This window comes from Hippopotamus amphibius, chromosome 11 (genome assembly GCF_030028045.1).
Source record: "Hippopotamus amphibius kiboko isolate mHipAmp2 chromosome 11, mHipAmp2.hap2, whole genome shotgun sequence".
Taxonomy (NCBI): Eukaryota; Metazoa; Chordata; class Mammalia; order Artiodactyla; family Hippopotamidae; genus Hippopotamus; species Hippopotamus amphibius.
Window position 1 is genome coordinate 26,865,733 of NC_080196.1, and position 23,618 is coordinate 26,889,350.

Sequence of the window (23,618 nt, forward strand, 5' to 3'; positions counted from 1 at the left end):
ACCAAGCAATTCTCTGACACCAACTGGGTGTCCTACAATTCAACTCAATATTGACCCACAAGTAAAGGGCTCAGTCCCATAAGACTGCCCCCCCTCTAATTTCAGGTGCCAATAGCATGTCCAGATTATTACCTGAGCTCTGGCTATAGATCAGAGGTTCCCACAACCCCCTGCTTGAGTTTTAGTAATTGCTGGAGCAGCTCACAGAACTCAGGAAAACATTTGCTTACTAGGTTACTGGTTTACTATAAAAGAATATGATAGTGAAAAAAAAAAAGTCCTCTCCATCTGGTTCTACAAGAATTAAGTCACTAGCCACTGTAGTTCCTGACTTTTAACACACCCTGAAAGGAGTTCAGGATGGAGATCAGGAATGAGGCATGGATTGCTCTGGAAAAACTGGCAGAACAGGCCTTTAGATAGTTAAATGTTTTCAGAAGAAAATTTTATGAACCCAGTTTTTTGCATCTTCTCGTACCTGGAAAAGCACTAACATCATTAACAGAGACGTCTGCTCCTCGTGACTAGCAGCATCCTTCCACCAAGATCTGTGCTTGATGGCATGTACCCCCCGTCACCAGATCATGCATGTACTGACCTCCCTCCCTACCTCTTTGGAGCAGTTCCTCAGAGCTAACTGAGAGGCTGTCTCCATGGCTGTAGTCCTCATTTTGCCCCAGATAAAACTGAACTCACAGCTCTTGAGTTGTGTACTTTTTTTTTCAGTCAACATATAACTCAGGAATACCAAATGAAAGAGATGCCTAGGGCAGGATACATGGGAAAGGATGAGGAACTTCTTTGCCCTCCAGGCGTGCCACCCTCCCTGCTCTCTGGATTGATCCCTTGATCATCATGTAATGTCCTTTTTTGTCTCTTGTAACAGTCTTTATTTTAAAGTCCATTTTATCTGATGTAAGTATTGCTACTCTGGCTTTCTTTTGATTTCCGTTTGCATGGAATACCTTTTTCCATCACCTTACTTTCAGTCTGTGTGTCTTTAGATCTGAAGTGAGTGCCTTATAGGCAGCATATGTATGGGTTTTGTTTTTGTATCCATTCAGCCACTCTGTGTCTTTTGATTGGAATGTTTAGTCCGTTTATATTTATAGTAATTATTGATATGTATGTTCTGATTGCCATTTTGTTAATTGTTCGGGGGTTGTTCTTGTAGGTCTTTATTTTTTCCTTTCTTTTGTTCTTTTCTCTTGTAATTTGATGACTATCTTTAGTGTTATGTTTGGATTTCTTTTGTTCTTTCTTGTGTATATCTATTATAGATTTTTGGTTTGTGGTTACCATGAGGTTTTTATAGAGCAGTCTATATATATAGAGGTGGTAGTTTTAATTTCAAATGCATTTTAAAGACCCTGCATTGATTTGTACTCTCCTCCCCTCACAACTACTGTTTTGATAATCATATTTTTCACCTAATTGTTTAACTGCTTATTGTGGATATAGATGATTTTACTACTTTTGTCCTTTAACCTTCCTACTAGCTTTGTGCATGGATTATTTCCTATGTTTTCTGTATGTTTGCCTTTACCAGTGAGCTCTTCCATTTCATAATTTTCTTGTATTTAGTTGTGGCCCTTTCTTTTTTGCCTAGAGAAGTCCCATTAACATTTGTCATAAAGCTGATTTAGTGAACTCTTTTAGTTTTTGCTTGTCTCTAAAGCTTTTGGTCTCTCCATCAAATCTGAACAAGAGCCTTGCTGAGTAGAGTATTCTTGATTGTAGGTTTTTCCCTTTCATCACTTTAAATATATCATGCCACTCCCTTCTGGCCTGCAGAGTTTCTGCTGAAAAATCATCCTGTAGTCTTATGGGAGTTCTCTTGTATGTTATTTGTTGCCTTTCCCTTGCTGATTTGATATTTTCTCTTTATCTTTAATTTTTGTCATTTTGATTACAGTGTGTCACGGTGTATTCCTCTTTGGGTTAATCCTGTGTGGGACTCTGTGCTTTCTGGACTTGGGTGACTGTTTCCTTTCCCAGATTAGGGGAGTTTTCAGCTTTTATGTCTTCAGATATGTTCTCAGCCCCTTTCTCTCTCTCTCTTCTCCTTCTGGAACCCCTATAATGCAAATATTAGTGTACTTGATGTTGTCCCAGAGGTTTCTTAAACTGTCCTCATTTCTTTTCATTCTCTTTTCTTTTTTCTGTTCAGCGGCAGTGATTTCCACTACTCTGTCTTCCAACTCACTTATCTGTTCCTCTGTATCATTTAGTCTACTCTTGATTCCTTCTAGTGTATTTTTTCATTTCATTTCATCTCTGTTTTTTTCTTTATATTTTCTTTTTGTTAAAAACTTCTAACTTCTTGCCCTGTGCACCCATTCTCCTCCCAAGTTCTTTGATTATCTTTACAATCATTACCTGAACTCTTTCTCAGGTAGATTGCCTATCTCCACTTCACTTAGTTCTTCTTCTGGGGCTTTATCTTGTTCCTTTGTCTGGAACATGTTCCTCTGCCACCTCATTTTACCTAAGTTGCTGTTTGCATTTTTAGGTATCTGGTAGGTTAGTTTCCTGATCTTGGAGAAGTGGCCGTCTGTAGGAGGCTCCTGTGCATCCCAGCAGTGCATCCCTCTCTCGTCACTCAAGCTATATGCTCTAGGTGTTCCCCCTCGGAGGGCTGCATGGGTCCTTCTGTGTGGCAGGCTGACTATGTGGGCACTCTGGTAGGCTTGGTTGGCTGCTAGTCTGGTTGGTTGCAAGGCTCTGCCTTGTGCAGAAGCTGCTGGGTGGCGGGGCAAGGTCAGGAGGGGACTGACTGTAGAACCCCAGGGGGCTCTGGGGCTAGTGCTGGCTCACTGGTGGGTGGAGTCGGGGTCTAGAAGACTCTGGGGCTGTTGCCCACCCACTGGTGGGTGAAGCCAGGTCCTGGGATTAGTGCCAGATCCAGGTCCTGGAGTCTGGCTGCAGGGCCCAGGGATCCCAGAGCTGGTGTCAGATCTCTGGTGTGGGGGACTGATTCCTGACACAGTTGGGTATGGAGTCCAGGGTGTCCCAGAGCTCATGGCCAGGGCCCAACTGGTCCCAGGGCAGGGTCCCTGGCCTGCCACGGCAGGCTGCGTCAGCAGGCTGTGGGATTGTGGTTTTCTTGTGTCTTGTGTCTACCTCCTAGTGGGTGAAGCTGGTCCAGGGGCTAGAGCAGGCTTCCTGGAGGGCAGGACTGGTTCCTGCCCACTAGTGGGTGGAGATGGGTCCTGGCCCTTTGGTAGGTAGGGCCATGTCTAGAGGCATGCCTAGAGATTGCTGTGGGCTCAGGAAGTCTTTGGCAGCCTGGCTGCTGATGGGTGGGGCTGTGTCCCTGCAGTTAGTTGTTTGGCCTGAGGCGTCCCAGCAGTGATGTCTGCAGGCAGTTGAGTAGGGCCAGGTCTTGATGCTAATGAGCTAGAGTATTTCACGATGGTGCCTGCCAGCACCAGCGTCCGTGCTGTAAAAGAAGCTCCCAAGATGGCTGTTGCCAGTGTCCATGTCCCCAGAGTGAACCACAGCTGCTCCCTGCCTCCCCGAGGACTGTCCAAGACCAGCAGGAAGGTCTGGCCCAGGATCCTATCAAATTACAGCTTTTGCCCTGGATCCTGGAGAGTGTTAAATTTTGTGTGTGCCCTTTAGGAGTGAAGTCTCTGTTCCCCGCTGTCTTTTGGGACTTCCAAAATTAAGCCCTACTGGCCTTTAAAGCCAAATGCTCTGGGAGCTCATCATCCCCCAGTCTGGGGAGCCCGACATGGGGCTCAGAACTCTCCTGTGGGAGAACCTCTGTCGTAATAATTACTCTCAAGTTTGTGGGTCACCCACCTGGGGGTGTGGGACTTGGTTATATTGCAAGTATGCCCCTTCTACCCATCTCATTGTGGCTCCTTCTTTATGTCTTTAGTTGTAGAAGATCTTTTCTGGTAGGTTCCAGTGTTTTTCACTGATGGTTGTTCTGCAAATAGTTGTGACTGTGGTGTGCTCGTGAGAAGAGGTGAGCTCAGGATCTTTCTACTCCTGCATCTTGGCCCCATCTCCTCTCTACTCTCTGAGTCCTGTCCTTTTGGGTTTTTATGGAGGCTTCATTGCTAGGTGTGATTGATTAAATTACTGGCTATCAGCGTCCATCCCCCATCCCCCTTCCCCCTCCCCTGAGTTCACGGCGGTGGGACTGCAAGTTCCAACATTGGAATCACAGGGTTGGTTCTCCTGGCAACCAGCCACCATCCCTAGGTGCTTTCCAAAAGTCTCCTCATTAACATAACAAAAAACTGTCATGGCTCTCATCACTTAGGAAATTCCAAGGGTTTTTGGAGTTCTGTTTTGTCCAGCAGATTATGCTCAGAGACTGAGATTGTCTTTGCCAATAATTTGTTTAATGCAGGTTCAAGGCAGTAATTATAATTTATAAGAGTAATATTTCACAAGCCAATAGCATATAGGATAATGTCTCTTAATAAGCCAATAAAGAGACTTCATGCTTCAAACCAACGATAGATTAATTACACAATTGCCTCAGGCAGAGAGGAGCTGAAAGAAGTAAGTCCAAATTTAGTCGAGGTGTACCTTTCTACAAGCTGGTTTCCGTAGAGTCAGCTTAGCCAACCAAGAGCGGATATCCAGCTGCCAGCACAAACAGAGAGTCCCTTTCGTTGCTAGAGCTTGATGCTAGTGGTGTGAAGGTGCCAGTATTAACCAGTAAGGTAAGCTGCTCTGGGGTCGCTTACATGGCTTGCACCACTCCTGTGAGGGGTAGCCTTGCCAAACAGATGTCCCTTCTCTTCCTGAGACTGCTGCGTGGTTTAACCCACTGTCGACCAGGAGTGTACATGGCAGGAGCCAGTGTCTTGAGCTCTTTGGAGAGCTATTTTGATCAGCAAAGAACAGCCTTGCCCAGACCGAACACTCCTGGTAAATCTTCACAAATACTTGGGATTTAAAGTTTAAATGTCCATCATTGTGTTAGCCACTCTTCCGTATGTTCTGATCCGTAAGCCCAGCCAGCAGCACCTCTCAAGAGCTGAGCTACTGAGTGCTGATCCACAACAGATGTCGATGATATCATCTTGGCACAGCTTCTTCAAGATAAACAAGGTCACCCTTAGATGAAACAGCTTCACTTAAGTCATAAACAAGTAGATTTGAAATCAGCCAATCCACGGCAAGTTTTATGCAAGAAACGGGGATGAAGACCAAACATATCTTATTATAAATCACAATATCACATGTCCTATCACCATTTGTTGAAAAGACTATTCTTTGCCCACTGAATGTCTTGGCACTCTTGTCAACTGACCATAGACACAGGGGTTTATTTCTGGACTCAATTCTATTCCGTTGATTTATACGTCTAACCTTATGCCAGTACCAGTCTTGATTACTGTGGCTTTGTAGTAAGTTTGAAATTGAGAAGCGTGAGTCCTACAACCTTGTTGTTCCTTTTCAAGATTGTTTTGACTATTTGGGGTCCCCTGAATTTCCATATGAATTTTAGGATCAGCTTGTCACTTTCTATAAAATAGCCAGAGTGGATTTTGATAGGAATTGCATTGATTCTGTGTGTAAATTTGAAGAGTATTACCATCCTAACAATGTTAAGCCATCCAAACTATTAACATGAGATGTTTCCATTTATTTAGGTCTTCTGTAATTTCTTTCGGTGGTGTTCTGTAGTATTCAGTGTTCTTGCAGCATCAATTTTTAAAAAGCTCCTCAGATGGCTATAATATGCAGCTAGTGTTAAGGATCATTGCTTAATGTCCTGAAGAGTATTCCCCCAAATCACAAATCTTAGGCTGTGTGTCCGTGTGTGGCTCTGCTAGGCATAAGGAAGTGGGGTTTACTTTGACCAGGATGAACCACTTCTGAGCAATGTCCATTTCATCACATTTCATAGAACAAATCTGGTAGTAAAATTTAATTACACCCTACAGAGAATCATAGAATTGTAAAATCTTAAGAGGCCTGAGAATTAATTTGTATTGGCCCAGAGGGGTGAGATTCTATCCTATTTTAATGTCTGTTGAGAACAAATGTCCTTTGAACAATCTTCATCAATATAACCCATTCCCATGTTAACTAATTCTCTCCTCTGAAAATATCCTCACCCACTACCTCTGCTTCCCTATTTATCACTAGATTTTTAATCCCTTGGGCTCTCCATCCCATCTGTACCAAAATTATGATATGTCTAAATTCTGATTATTATAACTTAAGGCCATTTCTCAGTGATCTGAAGAGCATCTGTTCACCATCTCTAGTACAGAGACTAGAAGGACTTCGTTGTTTATTTTTGTGGTGTTTGGTTTTTTCTTTTTGGCTCTCGATTTTTGCCTTTCTGACACACACTGCCTTCTAGGCTTGACAAAATCACCATGAGATCTAAAGGGAATGAAGTGACCTCCCACTTTAATCCTACATCTTATGATCCCATCAATGGCTAAGTTAGCCCCTGAATAGCTGGAGGTGTTGACTTAAAATGCTTTCCTGACAAATAGCCAGTCTATCTCTGGGGAAACTTTGGAACAAGTCAGCACATTGATTTACTTGTGGCTGTTGTCTATTCCTAACTCTGCACCTCTCTCCTTCCCATTGCTCAACTTCAGGGTCCCTCTAGGTCCTGACACCATCCGCACTTCTGAAAGTCCAGTCCATGTGAACTGCTTGGAGATTGAGGAGCAGTGTGGATTTCTGGAATGCTAGTATAGAGATGATCTCTTCAGATGGGACTGAAATATAGGCCCAAGGTTCTTGTCTTTTTCCTACTGCAACATGAATGATGGGTGATGGTCACAACTGTGCCCCTCTTTCATGATCTATCCAGATATTGAAAAGTATAAGAAAATAGTACTACCGACATTTTTTCTTTATTTGACATTAATAAAATCATTTTATCCATCTGATAAATCAGTCATTTGGACTTTCAAAAATTATAATACAACATGGTAAACCACAAGGTTTGTCTAATTTTTAAACTTTATTTACAATGCAAGATGAGTTGCTTTTCAACTCATTTCTCCACATGTATATTTACATGACAAGGAAATATTACAACTGAGGGATAAGCTTACGTAAAACTTGTCTTAATATACCATCTGTTGATTTTTTAAATTAGCATAATATAAATAACTAATGCTAATTTCATTCACATCGTTGCTTTGGTTCAGTGATGATATGTACTCAGTATTATTAATGATGTTCATAGTCCCATTCTTGTTTATGAACTGCTTATGCATGCTGTCTGTTCTTTATCTGTATTCTGTTATACATCTGTTCATGTTTCTCATTTAAAAGAAAGAAATTTTCTCAGGAGAAAATGTGTTACAATGATTTATACTTTTCTTAACAATTAATAGTACCTCAGAAATGAGGGCTAATTTGGGGCTTTGGAGAAAAAAGGGCAAGCTGTATGACTTTCCACTGAAAAAAAGCATTCCACCAACACCAAAGACACAATCCGTGAAAGAAATAATTCATAAGCTGGATTTCAATTTTAATTAAAATTGAAAACTTCTTCTCTGCAAAAGACAATATCGAGAGAATGAGAAGACAAGCCACAGACTGGGAGAAAATGTTTTCAAAGACACATCTGATAAAGGACCATTATCCGAAATACACAAAGAATACTTAAAACACAACAAAAAGAAAAGAAACAGCCCAATTGAAAAAGTGGACCAGGGACTTACCTGGTAGTCCAGTGTTTAAGACTCTGCACTTCCAGTGCATGGGGCACAGGTTCAATCCCTGGTCAGGGAACTAAGTGCCCAGGTGCTGCATGGAGCGCCCCCCCCCAAAAAGGGCCAAAGACCTTAACAGGGACTTCCCTGGGGGTCCAGTGGGTAAGACTCCACGTTCCCAATGCAGGGGGCCCAGGTTCGATCCCTAGTCAGGGAACTAGAGCCCACATGTTACAACTAAAACCCAGAGCAGAACGAATGAATGAATAAATAACCTTAACAGATACCTCACCAAAGAACATATGCAAATGGCAAGTAAGCAAATAAAATTAAATTCCACATCATATGTCATCAGGAAACACAAATTAAAATAATAACAAGATACCACTTCACACCTATCAGAATGGCCACATTCAAAACACTGATACAACCAAATCCTGGTGAAGATGTGGAGCAACAGGAGCTCTCATTCGTTGCTAGTGGGCATGCAAAATGGTACAGCCACTTGGGAAGCCAATTGGCAGTTTCTGAGAAAACTAAACATACTCTTACTGTATGAGCCAGCAGTGATGTTCCTTGGTATTTACCCAAAGGAGTTGAAAACTTCTGTTCAACAAAATCCTGCACACAGATGTTTGGGGCAGTTTCATTCATAATTGCCAAAACTTGGAAGCAACCAAGGAACCTGCTATCCTTTAGTAGGTGAATGGATTGATAAACTGTGGTACATACAGATAATGAAACACTATTCATCATTAAAAAGAAATAAACTATCAAACTATGAGAAGACATGGAGGAAGCTTAAATGCTTGCTACTAAGTGAAAGAAGAAAATCTGCAAAAGCTACGTACTATATGATTCCAACTACAAGACATTCTGGAAAAGGCAAAACTATGGAGACAATAAAAAGATAAGTGGTTGCCAGGGGTTGGAGAGAGGAGGGAGGAGTGAATAGGCAGAGCGTAGAAGATTTTGGGGGCAGTGAAAATTCTCTGTATGATACTATAATGATGAATACATCTTGTCCAAACTCATAGAATGTACAATACCAAAAGTGAACCCTAATGTAAACTATGAACTTTGGGTGATAATGATGTATCATTGGAGGTACAAAGGTACCGCTGTGATGGGGGATGTTAATAATGCGGAAGGCTATGCAGGCGTGGGAACAGAGGTTATATGAGAAATCTTTGTACTTTTAATTTTGCTGCGAACTTAAACCTCTTTAAAAGATAAAATCTTTAAAATGAAAAAAAAAATGTAAAGCACACTACCTATATAAGAGCTGAGAGGGATAAAATGAATCTGCTCTGATTTTTAAAAATCCCAAACTGATTTAGTATTTCACTCTTATCAGTAAAACATTAACTGCAACATGTTTCACAGTTAATTGAGGCTGAGATCCTCTGGTCTAGACTGATAGTCTCTGATTTTTTTTTGCCTGTACCCCTACCACTAAAAGTATGTGAGTATGAACACCCCATATATGTATGTTTATTTAAAAATTACATTCATGTACCACTGTGCTGATATAGTCTGTACACAGAGGGAATAGAAATTTTTAAAAGGTAACATGAAAGTAAATACAAATCAAAACTCTAATATGTTCTTGCCCCATCTATATGTATTGTGTTGCACAGACCTTGGCAAGTTTATTTTCCCTCCAACTTTCAGTAAAAAAAAAAAGCAGAGAGAGAGAGTTATTTATGGATCCATCAGGGAATACAGGCCTTAAATTTTGCTCTTTGGTAAAGAACTTCAAAATACTAAAGAGCAGGTCAGATGTTTGCTTTTCTGTGTCATCTGTGTTCTGTGGGTGTCAGGAGGACTTTGGGTCCCATCCAGAAGCTTCCAGATTGGATTGGTTTTGACCTCTCTTGTGAACTCTGGAAAGAAGATGAAAATGAGTCATTATAGAGACTTGGGATTTTTCTTTTATTTCCTGCTTTCTTTGCATTGTAGGAAAAACAGAATTTTATGCAGCTTTCACAGTCTTTTCCTTTTGACAAAGCATTGAAATGATGAGCCTTTGTCAGTTGTCTGTAACACAAGGTATGTCATGGGATTCTTCATGGACATCTGCATTTGACTCCAGAGATGCTCTGCACTTTGTTGTTTTGCTTATTTACGTCTCTAGTGTACATTATATGGGAATTGCAGTTATTTCATCCTCAAAGGAACCGAACCAATGATAATTCATTTACTTTCCTAAGTTACTTTTTTTTAATAAGGTTTTTTCTGATTGTGGACATCATATATCTACATATATCTTTTCACATATATTCTCTACATATGTAATCATATGATTATAAAAAATCTAGAAAATATAAGAAGTAAAAGAACAAAATTAAAATTTCCTATATGTTTATTAAGTAGAGATAAATTTTGTTTTTCAAAATTAGTATCATGTTGAATTTCCCATTTTATTTCATCCTTATTAATTAATACCTAATTTTATCAGTATTTTTTCATGTCATAAATTGGTTAAAAACCTAATTTTTAATAATTGCAAACTATTCCATCAAGTGGATATATTAAAATCTAACCATGCCCTTGTGATGATTACTTAGTCTATTTCTAGTTTTTGTGTGTGCTTTATTTTTTCTCTGACTTTATTGAGAAATAATTGACAAATATAATTGTATGTATTTAAAGTATACAACATGATGATTTGATATACATTTGAATCTTGGAATGATTACCAAGATCAAAATAATACATCTATCACCTCACATAGTTAACTGTTTTTATTTTTTTTGTAGGGAGAATGTTTAAGATCCACTCTCAACATTCTTAAGTGTACAGCACTGTATGAATAACTGTAGTCACCATGCTGTACATTAGATCCTAAGAACTTATTCTTCTTTAACTGAAAATTTGTATTCTTTGACTTATATCCATGCAATTTCTGATTTTTTGAAAACATTTTTGCAGTGATAAGCATCCTTATATGTATGTGTTTTATTAAATCTCATATTATTTATTTAGGATAGACTCCAAGAAATTCAATTCCTTCTTTACTAAAGAAATTTAAGCATTGTCAATACTTTTGATAATATTATAAAATTGCCTTATAGAAAGCATCCACTAATTACACTCCTATTAATGGTATGCAGAAGTGAGTGTCACACAACATAATTAATAGTACCAAGTATCAGCTGTAAAACATTCTCGAGAAGGGTTGACTGGGAAGGCAGCATGAGAGAGTCTTCTGTCGTTTTGGAAGTATTCTGTATCTTGATTTGTGTGGTTTCACTCTGTGTGTGTGTGCACACACGTGTGTGCACATTGGGGTCAAAATTCATTGTCTATTACATTTAAGATTTTGTCCTTTCTGTATGTATGTTATTTCTCAGTATGGTTTTTTTACATTGTATTTATGTTTTAAATTTGACAACTTGATAGGAATAGTATAACTGGTTGGCTGGTTGTTTGATCTTACTAGGTGGATCATTATGCCTGAAAGAGGAATCACCAGATTTTTTTGATTATCAATATATATTTTTTTAACAATTAGAATTGCCCACTCTGGACAATTAGTGGAAAGTCTTATTTGTATTGTATCTGCAAATCAGCATTAAATCTCCTTGGTGGATGCTACTTTTGAACATTGTAATTCATTGTCTCTTTCCATCTTATTCATTGCTTTGTTCAAATGTTGTTTTGTTATATTCTCCAGACCACATCTATAAAATAATTTTTAAGGGTATCAAAGCTTTGAAACTCTAGGTACAATTACAGAGTTTTTAGGATGTGGAAGAATGCAACTCAAACTTGAATGCATGTACAAATCCACCTGGGCTTTTGTTTTCTGTTTTTGTTTTTTGTAAAAGATGTATGAAATTTACCATCTTAATCATTTTTAAGTGTACAGTTCAGTATTGTTAAGTGTATTCATATTGGACAGCAAATCTGTATAACTTTTTAATCTTGTGAAGCTGAAACTCTGTACCCATTGAACAGTAACCTCCCATTTCCCCCTCCGCCTAGCTCCTGGCAACCACCATTCTACTTTCTGATTCCATGAGTTTGACTATTTTAGATGCCTCACATAAATAGACTAATACAGTATTTGTCTTTTTGTGGCTGGCTTATTTAGCATAATGTCCTCAAGTTTCACCCATGTTTTAGCATGTGACAGGATTTCCCTTTTTTTGGCTGAATAATAACCCTGTTGTATGTATATACCACATTTTGTCTATCCATTCCTCTGTGGATGAACACTTTGGTCTCTTCCACCTCTTGGCTATTGTGAATAATACTGTAATGCACGTTGGTGTGCGATTAATTCTTTTGGATATATTATCAGTAATGGAATTGCTGGATCATAAAGTAATTCTATTTTTAATTTTTTGAGGTACCTCCGTACTCTTTACCATAGTAGCTACTCCATTTCACATTCCCACCAACAGTGCACAAATCTTCCAATTTCTCCACATTCTCACTAACACCTGTTATTTTCTGGGCTTTTTTTTTTTATTATTTTTTTGATAGTGTCCATCCTAATGGGTGTGAGGTATGGTTTTGATTTGCATTTTTCTAGTGATTAGTGATGCTGAGCATCTTTTCATATGCTTGTTGGTTGTTTGTATATCTTCTTTGAAGAAATGTCTGTTCAAGTCCTTTGGCTATTTTTAAATTGGGTTATTTGTTTTTTTTTGTTGTTGAGTTGTAGAAGTTCTTTATATATACTGGGTATCAACTCCTTATCAGATATATAATATGCAGATATTTTCTCCCATTCTGTATGTTGCTTTTTCGTTTTGAGGATTGTTTCCTTTGATGTGCAGAAGTTTTTAAGTTAGATGTAATCCCATTTGTCTCTTTTTGCTCTTATTGCCTGTGCTTTCAGTGTCATATCTAAGAAATCATTGCTACATCTAAAGTCATGAAGGTTTTCCTCTGTTTTCTTCTAGTCGTTTTATAGTTTGGGGTCTTATATTTAGGTTTGTTTATGCATTTGGGTTGATTTCTGTATATAGGGTAAAGTAAGGGTCCAACTTGATTATTTGGCATGTGGATATCCAATTTCCCCAACACGATGTTGAAAGGACAATCCTTTTCCTCTTTGCATGGTCTTGGCATCCGTGTCAAAAATTCTTTGACCATATATATGAGGGTTTATTTCTGGGCTCTCTCTTCTGTTACACTGGTCTTCATGTCTATCTTTCTGTCATTCCCATATTGTTTTGATTACTGTAGCTTTGTAATAAGTTTTAAATTCATGAAATATGAGACCTCCAACGTTGTTGGCTTTTTCCAAAATTTTTTTTGGCTATCTGGGGTCCCTTGAGATTCCCCATGAACTTTAGGATGGATTTTTCTATTTCTATAAAACACACCATTGAGATTTTAATAGAATTGCATTAATTTTATATATCACTTTTGGATAGTACTAACACATTAACAATATTAAGTCTTCTAATCCACGAATATGGATATCTTTCCAAGCTTTCACCCTTTTAAGAATAGTTTTTTCCTATCCCCTGCCTTTTCCAGGCAGTGTTAATGTCTTTCATTTTCAATGTTTTTGAACTCTCTATATTCAGAACATTAACCTTTTGTCATATTGTGACAAATATTTTGCCAAGCAATATACTAATTTATACTAAATTTGGGCTATAAATGAGGTCAAATCCTTTTTAAAATGTATTAGTGTATTTCCTTTTTTTTTGCAAATTATGTTTGTATCATTTTCATTTTTAAATTAAGGGTTAGCATTTTAAATAATTGATCTGAAAGAGTTAATTTTATGTTGTAACAGACACCTGTTGGCTTATCTGCATAACACTTCTCGTTAAGAATTGCCCTCTCCTCTGCCCATACGGTTGCAGCAGGGAAGCCATGATTTCTTGTGAACTTCTGACCCACCTCCACCTGGCCATAGTCAGTTGGTCCTGGGATAGACATCAGTCCAACTGAGTTATTCACAACCTTCCCCATGGAGTTGGAATAGAATGAACAGAGTCAGGTCATCTTCTCTCCGAGTAGCTGGACAGGTTATAGTGAAACTTGGGTGCTTCTGGGGGCTGTTTGACCATCATGTGCTCTGGGAAACAGATGGAGACTTGCAGGGAAAGGTAAGTATGAAGCAGAAGAGAAAGAGAGCAACGTCAGATCCTGATAATGTTCTCATGCTGGTCCTAGTAACTGAACCAGCTGCCTTCCCACCCTTGGTCAGTTTTAACTTAAGATAGCTCAAATGGTTCTCTGTTAATTGTAATAAAAGTGCTAATTAATAAGTATGTTTATTCTGAGTACTATATGCAGATACTGTTCTAGATGCTGGAATTAGAGACGTGATGAAAGTAGACACAACCCCTGCCCTCACAGAGCTTATGTTCAAGAGGCAGTTAGACAGAAAACAGAAAAACAATTGAATATATGGAATGTCAGTGGGTACTGGTGCCATGGAGGAAAATAAAGCAACCCCCGGGGAGGGGAAACCATTTTTAAAGTGACATAGAGGTCTGAAGAAAATGAGGGAGAGAGCTTTAGGCAAAGGGAACAGCAAGAGCAAAGGCCAGGCAGTGGGAGTGTACTTGGTGGGTTCAAGGTATAGGACGGCCAGTGTGGCTGGAGTGAGAAATAGAGGGAAAGAGTAGGAGGAGACGAGGACAGAGGTGGCACAGCCTTGAGGTCACTGGAAAGACTTTGGTCTCTACTTGGAATAAGATGGCAGTCCTTAGAAGGATTGAAAAGAGGGAGGTGGTCTCCTATGTTGTAGAAGGATCACCCCGTCTGAATCTCTGTCGTATATGTTGAAGAAGTGCTTTTCAATTCTGTCTTCGTTTCATGTGGATGATGGTGGTTTTAAGAGGCAGAAGGAAGGCTGTGGGGCTGGGGAAGCTCCAGGAGTCACCATTCCTCTGTAATCGTTTAACTCAGAAGCCTGGTATGAGTTTTACTTTTTTCTATGCCCAAAACATAGTGTTTCCTCTTATGACTTCTCCTTTATGTTTAGAATGTCCTCCTCTCTAAATATCAATCTAGATTTTCAAATAAAATTGTATATCTTATGGTTATATGGAAATTTTGAGGCCAAAACACTGGAATTAGGCTTGGTTTTGTTGTTCTTTTCATATAACCAGTTAAAAATATATATCACCTGTTGAATAATCTTTCATCATAGGATTGTGATATTTACTCAAATACATATATTGATAGATCTGTTTCAGGACAGATATTCTATTCCATTGAATTAATTCCTCTTTTGATTCTTACAACAATACCACAATATTTTAAAAACTGATGTTCTGTGTTATATTTTAGTAGGTAGTGGAACAAGAAAAATCTGTTTTTCTCCTCATTCTGTTCTTTCAAGTGAACTTTAGAATCATGTCCTCAAATGCCAACAAGAAAACAAAATTCCATTGGGATTTTTCGATGGGATTGCCTTAATCTTGTAAGTTAATTTAAGAAGGATTTGTTTATCCTTTCCAACAGTCAGTTTTTTTTTTTTACCCAAGAACATAATGTACCTCTCCATTTATTTCGACCTACTTGCATATTTCTTAAAGTTTTGATCATATAGTGCCTTATATTCTAGAATATTTTACGCTCTTCTGCTGCTATTATGAACATAATTTTTTTCATTAGTGTCCTCCAGTCAATAACTGATCATATATTGGAAAATTAAGTGTAACTCTGGATAATTTACTCAATTTCACCTTATTCTTGGGGTTTTCTTACTTACTCCTAAGTTTACTCATTAAGTATGTCCCAGTAATAAAGGTTTTCAGTTAAGAAAGTCTTCACAGTTTCGTTCGGTTATCTGTTTTGTAGTCTCAAAACACCACCTAATGGAAAACATGGTTTCTTAGTATCAATACCAATAGAAGTTCTTCCTTGAGAAGTCTAAATTTCTTTAAGAATTTCTTACTTTGTTTTTCCTTCATGAATTTGGCAGACACCTGAGATCCTCATATTAATAACCCTAAAGCCTGTTCTTTTTCCAGTAAACTTATGATGTATTTTATAATTAATACAAATGTATAATTGTACAACAAATGCATGAATATATCTGCTTATAAAAATTAAACATTATAAATAAAACTGAAGTCCCCACTTTGCCCTCATCCCCGTCCTGTCCTCCTCTCCAGAAGTGATCATTCTTCCATTTTCTATGTATCTTCCCAGAACTTTTTCCAATACATTTACTCTCAAAAAAAGATATAGCATTACTCAAATTTAGTTTCACCTTCTCTTTTTTAATACTTAAAGATTGCCAGACTGTCCATATTATCCTGCAATTTACTTTTTCCACTCAACAAGCAAGGAGAGTTAGCCCCCTGAGTACTTATTAGGACCAATTAGTACTTCCTTTTCCTTGTTGTGTGATATTCCACAACATGACTACAGCAGTGTGTTAATCACCTTCATTAATGGATGTTTAGGTGGTTTTCTGGGTGTTTTGCAATCACAAGCAATGTTGTGAATAAGTATCTGTGCACTTGCTTCCTAGGGCAGGTAGTAAATGGTGGGATATCAACTGAAATATTGACCTCTCACTGAGTTCCTAAACTATTTTCAAGGTCTTGGATCATTTTCATTATTTTTTCCATTATTAAGTAGTTAAACAATATTGAGGCCCAGAGTTATCGTCTCAGACTCGAATTGGTTAACAAGCATATTTGGCCGTTGTTTTCTTTATTGGGCAGGGTGATTCCTGGAAACCTCTGGAAGCAAGCTGCTGCTGTTTGTTTTTTACCCTGGGCCGTTTGACTTGGAACATTTCTGCAGTTGTTCAGTTCCTGCACATCTAAATGAACGGCTGTTTCTGGGTACAGGTTGGTTGGTGGTTTTTAAAACCTGGACGTGGGCCTCTGTTTTTGGAGGACTCCGTTCTGTGTACTTGCGTTCCTCCATACAAGGGAGCCCTTATGTAAGGAGCCATTTATCACGCCTCTCAAATGGGCCACAGGAGAGAAGCAATTTCCCTCCAACCCACTGGTTATTACTATAAGGCGTGGACCTGAGTTGAAGTCAGTGAGGGAAACATTAGACCTACTCATTTTGCATGGTTTAAATTCCGCTCTCCCATATCTCATCAGTACAAATCACCCCCAAATACCCCTCACCCTCTTCCCTGTACATCCTGCCTTCACTTCTTTCTTCATCCAACGCCATGTGTATCTGTTATATACCTACCAGTCTAGGCAATGCATAGAGTATAGCCTATACACCTGGACATATGAGGAAGGGTGACCAAAAGGAAATACCCTAAAACATTTTTGATTAATACAGAGTAAATTTCAGCTAATCCTTAAAATTACCTGTACTTTGGAATAAGATAGTTCTGGGTTGGAATTCCAGCTTTATTTGTTGTAATAAGCAAATATTTACAATCAACCCTAAGACCTTGAGCCAGTTAACTTAAACTGTTTGAGTCTCAATTTTCTCATCACTGAAATGGGTAGTAGTAGGTATCTCACTCAAGGTCATACAAGTATATGAGTTTGTAGTGAGCACTTAACCAGTGATAGCTATTATCTTTATGGCAAGAGTTTGATATGAAGTCCCACCAGGTGATAGACTAGTCTCTGTATTGATTTAGGCAAATCTCCTATATTATTCTTTAAGGCCCCATAAGAGCCTGAATTCTCAAGGAATGACTAAGTTGGATTTCTCATACTTTCAGGACTAATGCAGGGGATATTGATCAAACATCTTAACAAGATCGTTAACAATAATCCTAGGGACTTCCCTGGTGGTGCAGAGGTTAAGAATCCACCCGCCAATGCAGGGGACACGGTTTGATCCTTGGTCTGGGAAGATCCCACATGGCACAGAGCAGCTAAGCCTGTGCGCCACAACTACTGAGCCTGCGCTCTAGAGCTGGCGAGCCACAACTACTGAGCCCATGTGCTGCAACTGCTGAAGCCCGCAGCTGGTGCCTAGAGCTGGTGCTCCACAACAAGAGAACCCACCGCAGTGAGCACCCAGCACACTGCAGTGAAGAGTAGCCCCCGCTCACAGCAACTAGAGAAAGTCCGAGTGCAGCAATGAAGACCCAATGCAGATGCCAAATAAACAAACAAACAACCAAACAAACAAACAATAATCCTAGAAAGAAAGACTGTACTTAACACTCCCAAATGCTCCATTCTGGATTTGTGGGACTCAAGTATGGCATTCTCTAGATGATGGCCAGATCTGGTCATGAGAATCTACTGCTTCAAACCCGTCCAGGTTTAGACCTGTTATCCTAATTGATGAGATCTCCAGTGATCTGGGCTTGCTACCCTCTTCAGCCTCTCTTAACAGTTTCCCTACATACAACACACACACTTGTATCAATATTTCATATTCCATTCTGACTCACATTTTCTCAGTTACTCAAACCCAACCGGTGTTCATCACCAGGCCATTGAATACACTGCTTTTTCTGTCTAGTACACAATTTCTTCAGCTTCTTGCTTAACTTCTCACTTTAGATGTCATTTTCTCTGAGTGGCATTCCTTGACTTCTGCAAAGCTGAATTAGCTGTGGTTCTGTGTGCTCCCATCACATCCAGTGCTTAATTCCATCCAGTGTTCCTTCTGTCATTGTCATGGTCAATTCATTTGTATCCTTGTCTAAACAATAAGCTCTTTGAGTTCAGAAACTGTACACCATCCTTTATCACAACACTGCCACACAGAAGACATCCAGTTCATTCTTGAATATATGAATAAATAGACTGGACATATACTTTTAGTATAATAATCTGACCAATTCGTCCGAGCAGAAAATTTATAATGAGGAGTTTTGGGAAGTAAGATCAGAAATAAGTTCATTCCAAATTTTAGAAGCTCTTGAACGTTAGTTAAATTAAGAGTTTGAGGACTTCCCTGGTTGTCCAGTGGTTAAGACTCCATGCTTCCACTTGCAGGGGGCATCGGTTTGATCTCTCGTCAGGGAACTAAGATCCCACATGCCGCGAGGGGTGGACAAAGGGGAAAAAAAGAAAAAGAGTTTGATCTTTATCCTGTGAGCAGTGAAGAGCTATGGGAAATATTTAGCTCCATGAAATGACATGATTACAGTGTTTTTTTTAGGAGGAGTATTTTGGCTGTGGAATGCTTAATAGAGAAAATAGATAAGAGATTGCAGACAGGAGATTAGAATTAGAACTTCAGTTTCTCACATGTGAGGAAAATACCTGAGAAATAGTTGATGACTGTGGCCCTTTCAAAGCTTTTGTAAACTTCTAAATGATGAGAACCAATTCTTATTTATTATTTCTACCCATTTTTTAGTCTTATTTTTATTCATTGCAACCAGTACAATGGCTTGCATTTCGCTGGTGCTTAGTAATTGTCACTGAGTAAATGGATGAGGTGTATAAAAAAGGTCAGATGCACAGGCTTTGGAAAGGAAGACTTGATAAAACTTGACCCATTGCCTCTGGAAAGGTGTCAGGTAGAAGACGATCCGTTTGCTAGAAACAGAGGAGACAGGAAGAGGATCCAGTTTACGGAAGGAATGCACACTTTGTGTGGATCTTTTTCCTGGAAGGGATGGACCAAAAAGTGATTCATTCTCATAATATTCTTAGGCCTGAGAAGCCATTCATAAGATCCCCACTCTCCTTCTCACCTATAATGGCAGGAAGAAAGTTGCCAGATGGTTGAGTGAATCACCCAGAGTCATAAAACCAGAAGAGGCTGTCCTCAGAACAGAAGCCTAGCCTCCTCCTGACATGTTATCCAGGGCAGAGACCATGTCGGCTCCTTGCTTGCACTAAAAAGCAAATTCTGTCTTTAAATAAGCACATCATGACACTCTGGTTGTGTTACCCGCTCTTCAACTTTCACCAAGGTTCATGGAGGTGAAACTCAAACTGCCTGCCATCTGAGTAAACGGCAAAAGTTGAAAGGAAATAAAACCACATGCTGCTCTTAGCAGAATCCTCCAGTGGGGTGTTTTCAGGGAACGCTTTCTAGGGTAAAGAAGTGAAATGTGGTAAAAATGGCTAACTTACAAATAAAGGGAAGGGTGCAAGTGAAACCTAGTGATGTGTAGTCCAAACTGGGATTAAGTAAGTGGTAATCACCCTTCGTGCAGGTTCAATTAAGGGTCTTTCTTTCTTTCTCTTCCCTTTCTTCCTTTCTTCCCTTTCTTTCCTTTCTTTTCTTTTCTCTTCCTTTCTTTTCTTTTTTTAAAGGCATAAAGATGTTAACCTTGAGGCTTCCCTGGTAGCACAGTGGTTAAGAATCCACCTGTCAATGCAGGGGACACGGATTCAATCCCTGGGCTGGGAAGATCCCACATGCCATGGGGCAACTAAGCCCATGCACCACAATGACTAAACCTGCACTCTAGAGCCCGCAAGCCACAATTACTGAGCCCACATGGCGCAACTACTGAAGCCCATGTGCCTAGAGCCCGAGCTCTGCACCAAGAAAAGCCACTGCAATAAGAAGCCTGTGCACCACAACGAAGAGTAGCCCTCACTTGCCACAATAGAGAAAGCCCACACGCAGTAACAAAGACCCAACATAGCCGATAAGTAAAAATAAAATTTAAAAAAAATGTTAACTTTCACACGTACTTGACCTGGGGTCTGTGGACGTTGCCTGCCCACTGTGAGCCACCTGCAGCCCTCCCAGACTGCCTCCTTTCCTCACAAACACGGCTGGGTTCCCTCGTGTCAGGGAGCCTGGCTGCGTAATACACGGGGCGGGCCACGGTTATTCATTCACACACAGATATTTATAGAGTGCCTACTTACCTAACACTCTGCTAAGTCTCTGGAGGTGGCAAAGAACCAAAAATTCCAATATGGGGAAAGCATTCCCTGAGCCTGAAAGGAGCTTACCATCTACTCTGGTAGTCAAAAGGCATCCCCTGGGAAGAAAAACAGTATAAAATTGTAATAAACATTATAAAAACACAATAAGAGATGTAGGTGTCCCAAAAAAATACGCTAGGACTTTACAATGGGTGGAAAAGTCCAAAGGTGTTTTGAGTTTGTAGGACAAAGCTTATTTTTTGTTGGAAGGAAGATCTTCTGGAAGAGGAGAGAGTTGAGCTGGATGCTTTTGCTGTTATTATCCAAACCTGGCCTGAGGCTAAGCTAAAGATGTTGTATGAGTCACCAGAGATAAAACAATTAAACAATCGACTGCCTGGCTTGCACAACCCAGCATCCGGTCCTGAAGCCTTTTTTCTCTGAATGGCCAGTTCTGATATCACATAGCCTCAGCCTACTGTTGCATCCTTTCCTACCTTAAGACTTTAAATTTACTGAATTTACTGTTTTAGGACTGGTATGAGCTTTTAGTTGTTGTCATAAATAATTAGTCAAATCCCTGCTTGATTATTCAGCAAATGGAAGCCAGCTCTCCTTAGAATTCTGGATTGTCAGGGCCCATCAGGGAGAACCCCAGAGACCAATAGAACATGCTCCACCTGCTTGAGTTACCCCAGTCTGACCCTGACAGCCAACAGGAGGTCCACTGCCCCTTCTGGTCAGAGCCTTGGTGGAGAGCAAACACTCTGAGGTGGGATACAGAGTGTTCCCTGCTCAGTCCCTCTGTTCAGAAGTTTGGGAAGACAGTTTGGGGTCTCGAACTGTGTAAAGTTGCTCATCTTCTATCTCAGCCTGGAAGCTGTGAGAAGTTAAAACCCAATATGAGCTTACACCGTGGTTGTTACAGAACCCAGGAGCTTACTCAAGGCCTTTCTACTGAAAGCCTAGGGCCCTTGTTTTAGTGTAGTGACGGGGGTACCGCATCTAGATGGTGAGGTCTGAGATGGGCAGGGGGAAGGGAGAGATTTCAAGGGCACATCCTCATAGACAGGTACCACCAGGCCTCTTGTTTGCCTGCAAACTCCTTTTCACTCAAGCTTCACCTACTTCTGAAGTCTTTAATGCGTGTGTCCCCTTTGAGCCGCCACGGCTCCCTGCCCTGCCCTCCGTAATTGCACATCACATCGTAATCAGTGAGTCATTCACTCACGTGAACCCCCTCCTTCGTGAATTCATGGAAGGGACTGTCTTAATCATCTTCATATGCTCAGTGCCTCCTTCATGCCTGATACATTGTAAGTGTTCAGTAAAGGTTTATTGAAAGAGTGAGTCCTTGGGAGTAATATTTGGCAAAGTTGTGGCTGAGGCACGTGTTTCTCAAGCTAGGATTGTCGGAGTCCTAGAGCCCCAGAGAGGTGTCCTGGGAACCCTCATGGGAGGTGGAAGGTGTTCCCAAGGGCACCTTCCCCTCCTGTAACTGTCTGTGATCTGAGCGGTTCTGCTTTTGTCTGTTTTAAATATTAGGCGTCTACATATGGTTTTGCTTCAAAACCTCTAGAAAAATCCTGTAGGTGGGAGGAAGAAGAGCTTTTGCGTCTATATGGTATGTTATCAGCAGGATATCATCACAGGATAGAGAGGAGTGAGGCACTCAGGAACATCTGAGCATGGTCACAGCCTTATGACTGATGGCAGGCCAGTAGAGAGAAGACCTCATGAGATGGAGAGAAGTGGCCAAAGGGGTCTCCGAGTCACTTCTCAAGGGCCTCCTTAAGGAGGCTGTTGGCCCTGGACCAGACTCCTTAAGACAGCAGACAAAGCCCCACTTCCTTCTCTTGCTGTTCCTGCTCTCATTCAACACTCCAGCCACTCCTCCCTCAAATACTACAATCTTTCCTGCCTCAGTATTTTTGCACAGGCTCTTTCCTTTGCCTGGAAAACTTCCTTCCTCCTTCTCTATCCTGGGCCAGTCCTTCTTTAAGTCTCCATTGAAATGTCCCTGCCTGACATCCTACCTCCCTCAACCTAGACCGGATTGGAGCCTTTATTTCCCTGTGTTTCTAACTTAGCGTGTTTATCACCACTGCAATAATCTACTGAATATCTGCTCCCTTTCCCCCAGGTAGGTTGTGAGTTGTGACGAGAGAAGGGTGGTCGTCACTATGTGTCCTGCACCTGGCACAGAGTCATACAGTTAGGAGGGGCTCAACAAATTCTTAAAATGTGATTGGCAACCTCTGAGATGGCCTCCAAGTATCCACACTTGCTGGTATTCACAGCCTTGTGTGTTCTCCTTACCCTGAGAACCTTACTTCTAAACCATGGGATATGGCAATATGGAGGGTATCTCACTTCCATTATTAGGTTATAAAAGAGTGTAACTTCCATCTTGCTAGTTACCGTCTCAGCTTACATGCTTTAATGAAGCAAACTGCCATGTTGGAAGCGGTCACGTCACAAGGAACTGAAGGAGGCCTCAGGAGGAGCTGAGGTCCAGTCCAACATCCTGCAAGGAACTGAATCCTGCCTACAACCACATGAGCTTGCAAGTGGATATTTCCTGGCTGGAGATCCCAAACCCTGGCCCATGCCTTGATTACAGCCTTGTAGGAGACCCTGAAGCAGAGGACCCAGCTAAACCACACCAGACTCCTGACCCTCAGAAACCAAGAGGTAATTAACATGTATAGTTTTAAACCACTAAATCTTGGGGGTAATTTGTTATGCAGCAATAAATAACTAATAAGACAAATAAATGAATAAATCGTACCTGAATGAATGAAACTAAAGACCTCACCAAAATAGGCGGAACTTCAGACTTGGAGGAATGAACTGAGGTGTTAAGTTCATTGCTAAAAACAATTGCTAATACTTCCTGTTTGTTTCTCCTGGCTGCAGAGTCTGTAGGTGGGATTTGGGGGAAGACTCTTCCAGAGTGTTCAGAATCAGAAATTCACCAGGTCACTGGACATTTTATACGCCCAGATTCTGTCTGACATCACTCATGAGAATTTACGTTTGTAGGTAAATACCGAAAATACACCCTCAGTGATGCCAGTTTGGATCCAATTTATGTCAAAGTGAACAGTCTGGCTTGGGAGGCCTTTATTTGTAAATGGTTGTATTTTAAATCTTGATCCAAGTGACCTCAAAGCATCTCTGTCGTGTGTATTGGGTTGCAAGAAGAGTCTCGTGTGACTTTGAAAATGGAAACAGCACTAAT